Consider the following 8,537-nt stretch of genomic DNA (forward strand, 5'->3'; position numbering starts at 1 on the left):
GAGAGGAAGGCCCTCTATGAGGTGGATTGATTCAGTGACTGGGATAATTGGGATGGGAGTGTCAGAGACAGTGCGATTGGCACAGGACAGAGAGGAGTTTAGGGCTGTTGCACATAGGGTCGCTATGAGTCGCAGGCGACTCGACGGCACATAACAACAACAACAACAACAACATAACATGAAGAAAGGAGCCCAGGGCCCCAACAAATGAATGGATAGAAAAATAATAGTACATTCACTCAATGGAATACTAACACAGCCCTGAAAACCCATGACTTGGTAAACTGTATGCAATGTGTTTGACCCTGGAAGACACTGTGGAGAGTGAAATATCACAGTCACAATATGACGGGTAGTGCATCACACCAGTGTTACAGCAGGAGTGGCGTGGGCTGGGATTTTGGAAGAAGGCATGGCATTGGCACAGATGAGAAAGCACTGTTTAAAAAATGCATGAATAGGCATAATATATAATGGCAAAAGTCCAGATTTAGGAAGAGGGCCATTGCTAATTGGCCCAGAGATGTGAAAGGGAGAGGGGTGTGAGGAAATTGTGTAATAATCAATAAATGAAAATCCAATTTTTCTGTAAACTTTCTCTAAGATTACAATAAAATAAAGTTTATTTTCTTAATTTTTTTTTATTTTCTAAGCGGAGTGAGACCAAAGTATACTTTTTAAAAAGGAAGAAGAAAGGAGACTTGATATATCAGCTGTTATTTACCAGTCCTTTAATTTAAACCACCAGCCATGCATGCCATAGGACAAGTATAGAATATTCAGCATCTTTATACTTGACAATTTTGGAATTCCATCTTTCTATACTACAGAGTCACTGCGCATCAGAATCTACACAATCACAGTGGAATTATTTCAATCAATCATTTTAAATGTCAACACCTGGATATTCACATTCAAGCGGGATCCTACACGTACGCTCATCCCATACAACAACCATTATTCAAGGGCTCGAATACTCAAGTAAAAGACAGGGTTGTTGGCTGAACACCAGATCTTTGGTTACTGCCTGCTATACAAAGGCAAACTGGAGGCACAAGACCAAGACTCAGCTCACCTTGGTGACAAAATCTTGTAAACACAGCTTGTCAATGTAGCTCAGGAGACCTGGGTCAGAATCAATTCCATTTCCTGCCTGGTCTTGGTTTTCTGGCTGCTGAAGGGGATGTTGCAGCTGCTTCTCATCTAACTGGAGATACTGGGGCCCGTTTGGTTGGGGTTTAGTGGGTTGTGCCAGAGCATCACTCTTCCTTGAAATGAGCACTAGAAGAGTCAAGATAAAAACAAAGTACATATGGTAGCAAAGTTCAGCTTTTTCTATTCAAATACATGTTGTAAGTGTAGGATTAGGGAGATTCTAGGATGGATCCTGGAAGGATAAATGGAAGATTTTCAAGCCTTTTTGAAGGCATAAGAGCTGTAATTTGAGTTGGTGCAAAAGTTAGAAGGTCACAGAAGTTTATTGTATGATGAATTTCGGGTCCACTGCTTTCCCACACATCCTCACGTTCAACTCTGTTTTCCAGACATACAAGCTATTAGATCTCCCACTGATCATCCAGGAGGGAAAGAGGAAGGAAATGTGTCCCCATCACAACTGGAATGAAATGGAATCGAGATCCCAGACCCTTGGTGGGATCTTCTGATTGGAATATCCATTCCTCCCACTTGAAATTAACAGATGTGAAGGGAACGGCCTTCTCCAAACTTAGCTAGTCTATACACATCCTTTTGGACTTCTGCCTTCTCTCTCCTGTTGCAGTGTGGGCAGCCATACCTGGTTGTTTGCGAACATCAGTAGCTGAAGGTCCACGAGGATTTACTCTCATGGGAGCTGGAGGAGGCAATTGCAAGAAGCCATGATTTTGCTGCATCTTCTCAGGCTGCATCTTCTCCTCTGATTCAAACTCCATGAACCTTTCAAGTTTGAGAGAAGCATAGCTCATTCTTAGAAGAAGGCAGGGCTCACTGGAGCCGCAAAGCCAGGCAAAAGGTGATTGTAAGGAAGTAGGGACACTTGAAATCAGTCACCTACCAAGGTACTAATTGAGATTGGTTTTTTAGTAGAGAGCGCCTCTGAAGGCATATTTGAGGTGAAAACATACATTTAACAGTCTTTTTCCAACTAACACACAATTCATCATAATTCATGAGGAAAAGAATAAAAGAGAGTCATGTCTTCTTGGAACCTGTTTCAAAGCTTTGTCTTTAATTGCTTTCCACGCCCTTATCATCATCCAGCAACACTGACACTGGATATGAGGTCTATGTGACGCTCAGTACGGCCCACTCTGGGATTCACTGCTATCAGCCTATCTTGACTGTCCATGAAACACCTAGAGGAGATGTGACAGCTTCAACCTGGGGGAGATGTGGTCAATGGAATGCAGAAGACAACTTGAAAGTGAACTTAGATCCCTGAACCGACTGATACTGGCTTTCACCTCCTGAGCTATAAATCACAGAGACATGTGCCCCAGTATATCACCTCATATTAGAGTCCTCCATTTTGGCATTGTGGAGCCTAGAAGTTATTTGGAACCCTGTGGAGTCCACATGCCCGGATCCAGTCTAGGGGTCTCATGAATGAACTTTTAACCGAGCTTCAATGATGGCTGTGGTGTACACAGTTTGGACTTTTGTGCCCAGCGTCCTGGAACCTAAGAGTTTGAAGACTGAAAGTTCAGGCAAAGATGAAATATAAAGGGAGTTGCTCTTAACTGAACGAGAATCAGGCTGTTTCAGATTCAAACCTTGTTCAGACTAATGCATTTGCTTGTACTTGGACCAGGAGGCAGCCATCAGAACAGAGCGAGGAACCACTGCATGGTGCAAATTGGGAAGGGTGTGTATCAGGGATGTGCCCTATCTCTGTATCATTTCAATCTATAGGCAGAAGAGATTATTCAGGAGACGGCTCTGTAAGGAGAAGTGTGACATCAGGATTGGAGGTAGAGTCATCAACAATCTGTGTTATGCAGATGGCACAACCCTGCTTGCTGAAACTGAGGAGGACCTGAAGCACTTGCTGCAGAAGGTCAAGGACTGCATCCTTCAATATGGATTGAAGCTCAACATAAAAAAAATTCACCACTGGGCCAATTGAGAGACGGTGAAGAGATTGAGATTCTTTAAACCTTCAGTTTGCTTGGCTCTACAATCAACACTCTTAATACCAGCCAGCAGGAAATTAAAAGACAAATTGCACTGGGAAAGTCTGCTGCTAGAGACCTCTCCAATGTACTGAGGAGCAATGATGTCACTCTGATGAGTGAGGTGCACCAGATATAGGTCATGGTCTTTGCCATTACTTGCTACGCATCAGAGAGCTGAACAATGACTAGGGGATGTCTTTGAGCTTTGGTGCTGGAGACGAGTATTCAATACACCATGGACTGCTAGGAGAACAAACAAGTACGTCCTGGAGAGGGTGAAGCCAGGCTGCTCCTTGGAGGCAAAAATACTGAAGCTTTGCCTGACATACTTTGAACATGTTTCAAGGCAGTATCAGTACTTGCAGAGGGACGTCATGCTTCGGAGGGTGGAGGAACAGCGTAGGAGAGGAAGACCCTCAAGGAAATGGATTCATTCCATCACTGGGGTAATGGGGATGAGTATGTCAGAGACAATAAATTTGGCAAAAGATAGAGCAGGGTTTAGGGCTGTTGTACATAGGGTCACTATGAGTCGCAAGCAACTTAACAGCACATAACAAAAACAACAACAACATGAACAGTGAACAGAATATGAACAATCACTAAACAAAGAACACAGGCTGGTTCAGGATGCAGAGACTCCATAAGATTGCTCGACAGTGGGTTTTGGCAGCCTGTATTTCCCATAATTCTGAAGGACTTAAGATTGGGAGAAGTGGCACTTTCCTTCAGTCATTCAGATGATATTACACATGTTCTTGTTCATAGGGTGATTATGAGTAGTCAAGTTGCTATCATATGACAACAAGGAACAATTACTTTTGAAAGAAAAAAATCTGGTTTTTTTTTTCTGGCAACAACAAAGCTCTACCAATTTCTCTATCTTCCATTTGCTGAAATCATAAGGCTAGACTTCATAGCCAATTATTATCTCACAGGCGTAACAGCTGATACTTCTTAGAGTTTGTGAATAATTTTCATATAACACATTGATTTTCCTTCATAATAGTGATTGTAATGAACATCATTGAACGTGGTATATCATATGTCAAGCACTCTGCCAAGTAATTTATTATCTCATGTCTTCTTAGCAAGTCTGTGTATCCCCTTCTTTGATGATATAACTGAGGATGAAGATATGCAACCCCCTGACCAGGATCTACCCTAATCTAGTTAAGGTAGACTCCAAATTCTTCAGCACTACAAATACCCTACATATCCCTGTTCTAACTGGAATTCTGCAGAGGAATGAGTGAAATGACATTTTTTTATGGTTCCCTAGCCCTTGTCTGGTTCCCCCTCCCTCTGAATTTGATGTGGCAGTAGCCACACTATGCTCACATGATATGTAGAAAAGTAAAGAACAAGAAGAAGACCATCATGTTAGTAGTCTGATTCCTCAGTCGACATCTCTTTTACCTAACTCGTGAGTGAGGGTCCTGGAGCAGCTGGGTGAAATATCTGTTCCGTTTTAGGAAACAAGGGAATAACAGGATTCATGATCATCTCTGATCTCAGCAGTGGCGTTTAAGTGGAGACAAAGAGGGCAAATGGAGAAGAGTAAAAGACTACCAGCTGATGGATTAATCTAAATTCTCTATATAATCAAGATCTGTTCCCCAAATCTCACACACACACACACACACACACACACACACACACACTCAATTCCATTTAAATATTATCCCTAAATGTAGATCCTGCAATATAATCATCAGAAGGGAAAACCACAAACAAATGATGACCCTTCTTAAGGCATACCATATATAACAAAAATGTGCAAACCACTGAATATAAATTAGATGGCTGGGGCCTCCTAAAAGTCAAAATCCTGTGAGAGTAAAAATACTTCATAGAAATTAAACTAATGAAAAGTTTACATACAGATAGTGACAATGGTGAGAGTGTGACAGAGAAGGGAAGTGAGTAAGAAGTGAGAGGTTAGTGGATGGATAAGTGGGGTGAAAGGAAAAGAAACCCACACTGAGGATCTGGTGAGATGCTGTATGTAAAAATTGTCACTACACAATTGTGGATCATGTTATAAAACAAACATACATAAAAGACTGACTATAAACCATGATAGAAGTTAAAAAGCCGTCCTCAAAAGAATAAAAAACAAAATATAAAGAATAGGAAAGGTTTTATACAATGACACAAACAACAGGGATTTTTAAAAAGTTGGGTCAACTTCAACCCTCAACAACAAAAATGATAACAACTTCCCCATCCTTCTCTGTCACTTTTACATTTGACATCCTCAGCCTGCTCAGGAGGGATGTCAAGGGTTTTTTCCTTATTCTGCTTGCCAGACATCTTGTTCCCAGGAAAAGCGTCAAACCTAAATTCTCAAAGGATTTGAGGGGTGGTAGGGAAATGACTTAATACCCACCATACTTACCTCTTTTTTAAGTCATCATCTCAAATCTCAACTGACCACAGTTGTCTGGGAACTTTCACCATGATGAACTATCAATTCCTGGACTCAGGGCTTGAGCTGGTTAAACCAGACACTCAGGGACCCAAGAAAAGGGGCTTAAGTTTGAATCTAAACTGCAGTAGAATCTAAGGTTCCAGATATTCTCTAGTGGGGGAGGGACGAGGGCCAATAGGGAAGGGAGGCATTCCATCAAGGCATCTTATAGGACAGGAAAACGTCAAGTTTCAATCAAATTACAACTGACAAAACAAATTTCAGACTGAGCCTGGATTATCATTTTCCCAGGAAAAAAGATCTACCCTAGATTTCTAAATATATCAATACACCTAATCATGACATTATTTTTAAAATACCTTTCTTTTTTCTTCTTTTTATACCTTAGAATTGGTTCCAATACCTTTTTCTTTTAATATTGATACTTTGCACATTGTCTAAATACTTTTCTGTATTCATCAATGCCATTTATCTCTCTTTAGGCTCAATTTCTAGAAAGACAACTACTACCTTCTCAAAAAGCTGCAAATGACCAAAAAAAAATTAAAAATAAGCAAGCGTTTACCAACAATGGAGTTTGGTAAAAGACACACCAATATCCTTCAAATAGTTTCTACTTTGAGCCATGGTCGATATGATATCAGCAAAGATATCCCTTAGTGCTACAGCCTCTTCAAAATCTAGCTTGTATTTCTGGAAGTTTTCTGTCAGTGTGCTGTTCTTCTCTGTTAATGTCATGTTAAAATAATCTTCTGCAAGATCTTTATTGCATGTGATATAAGTTGTAAAATTCAGTAATTTCCACATTCTGTAGGAGTACATTTTTGGGGGTATGGGAATAAATAGGGATCGCTTCCAATCCATTGGCTAGGTAGCTGTCCACCAGCTTTCATGACAAAGCCTGATGATTCCTACTACACTCATTTCTCAGATAAGTTTGATATTAAAAAAAAAGAAATTAAAAAAAGATAAGCAAGCTTGGCACCAGCAGTCAGGAAATTAAAAAACGTACTGCTGTTAGGGACCTCTCTAAAGTACTCAAGAGCAACGGTGTCTCTCTGGAGACTAAGGTGCACCTGATACAGGCCATGGTCTTTGCAATCACTTATTATGCATCAGAGAGTTGGACAATGACTAGGGAGGACAGAAGGAGAATTTATGCCTTTGAGCTGTGGTGCTGGAGAAGAGTACTGAATGTACCATAGACTGCCAAGAAAACAGATTCATCCTGGAGAGAATTAAACCAAGCAACTCCTTGGAGGCAAGGATTCTGGGGCTTCGTCTGACATACTTTGGGCATGTTGCAAGGAGGGACCAGTACTTGGAGAGGGACATCATGCTTGGGAGGGTGGAGGGACAGCGCAGGAGGGGAAGACCATCTAAGAGATGGATTGATTCAGTGACTAGGGTAATTGGGATGGATGTGTCAGAGGCAGTGCGATTGGCACAGGATAGAGCAGGGTTTAGGGCTGTTGTACATTGGGTTGTTATGAGTCGCAAACGACTCGACAGCACATAACAACAACAACAAGAAACAAGCTTGATGTTCTCAGGAAAAGATAAGCAACCTTGATGTTGTTCTCAGGTGCTGTAGAAGTCAGAATAGTTCACCCAAGCCTATGAACAAGCTCTGACCTGGCCCTGCCTGCACCATCGTCACCATGTCTCCTTCCTCAAGTTCAGTCACTATGCCAGTCCTTGTCTATGGGCATCTTTTTACCTTTCTCTGACTCTCTGCCTTTCCCAGAAGGAGGGCTTTTTCCAAAATCGATGGCCTCCTGAAAACATGCTCAAATAAATGAGCTGAAGTTTAACCATCTTTTCCGCTAAGGAATTCTCTTCTACTTAAGAAAGATTTCTTTGTTATTTTGGCAGTGTGTGGAATATTAAATATTGTTAACTATATCACAATTTAAAGGCAATGATTCTTCTTCAGTATTTCTTTTATTGTCTAGATTTCAATTACATAAGAAGCACCAGAAAATACCATGACTTACGTGCACATTTGTCTTTAATGACATCCTTGCTACTTATTTCCTTAGAGCTATTTTGACAGCTGAATTTCCCAATTCAATATCTATGTTGATTTACTGCCTGCTCCTATTGCTAGCCTCAAAATTAGTGAAATGAGGAGAGGGGGAGGAGACATAAGAACACACATTAGCTTTCTCATCCTCATACTCATTTACTTGGAACGCTTGGAAAGGTGGAGGGTCAGTGAAAAATGGTATATTCTTTAGTGAGATGAACTAACACATTGGGTGTACCAATGGACTCAAGTGTGTCAGAAAAGTACAAACAGTAGAGACTAAGATAATGTTCAGAGGATCATCTGAGTCATACTCAATTTATAACTTTCTTGTAAGAGCAGATTCAAATGCTGACTCAACACTGAAGAGCTCACTTTGAATATGTATTTCACAAAAAGAAACACAACACCCAAATGAAACTAATACCATATTTTCACAAAATTATTCTGATATTTTTGGATTTTTTGCATACTGAACTCTCATTAATTAGTTTTAAGCACTTATGCTCAGTGGTCATAGGTATAGATATAAGAGACAAAGGACAAAAAAATTCTGCTTATCTTAAAGGGGTAAAAGAGGTTTAACATTCAATGTTCCTGAATCTTTGGAGTGTTAAAAAGAATTTCATAGTCCTGAAGTGAGTGATTTTTTTTTAGCAAGACACCAATGTCATCAGTAAAGTCAAGTCTCTCTCAACTTATACGTGCTCCCCTCAATCTGCTAGCTGGACATAGTGATTCTTGAAGCCATCCTTCTCAGCTTTGGCCTCCTTTGTCTGCATCACCCTTGCTCTTTACAATTCTAACTAATCTATGCATGGAGGTACTCATGGTACCACTTTGCTTAAACAGTGTATTGTTGGCACTTTTCTCTCACATCATCTAGTGTATACCTTAGAAA

The 8,537-nt window shown here is 40.6% G+C and overlaps 1 pseudogene; it reads right to left on the reverse strand.

Moving 5' to 3' along the window:
• LOC102861320 overlaps positions 1 to 8,537 on the reverse strand; it is a 57,960-nt pseudogene that overhangs the window by 36,922 nt on the left and 12,501 nt on the right.

Source organism: Elephantulus edwardii, unplaced genomic scaffold (genome assembly GCF_000299155.1).
Source record: "Elephantulus edwardii isolate Elephantulus edwardi_28Jun2011 unplaced genomic scaffold, EleEdw1.0 scaffold00353, whole genome shotgun sequence".
Lineage (NCBI taxonomy): Eukaryota > Metazoa > Chordata > Mammalia > Macroscelidea > Macroscelididae > Elephantulus > Elephantulus edwardii.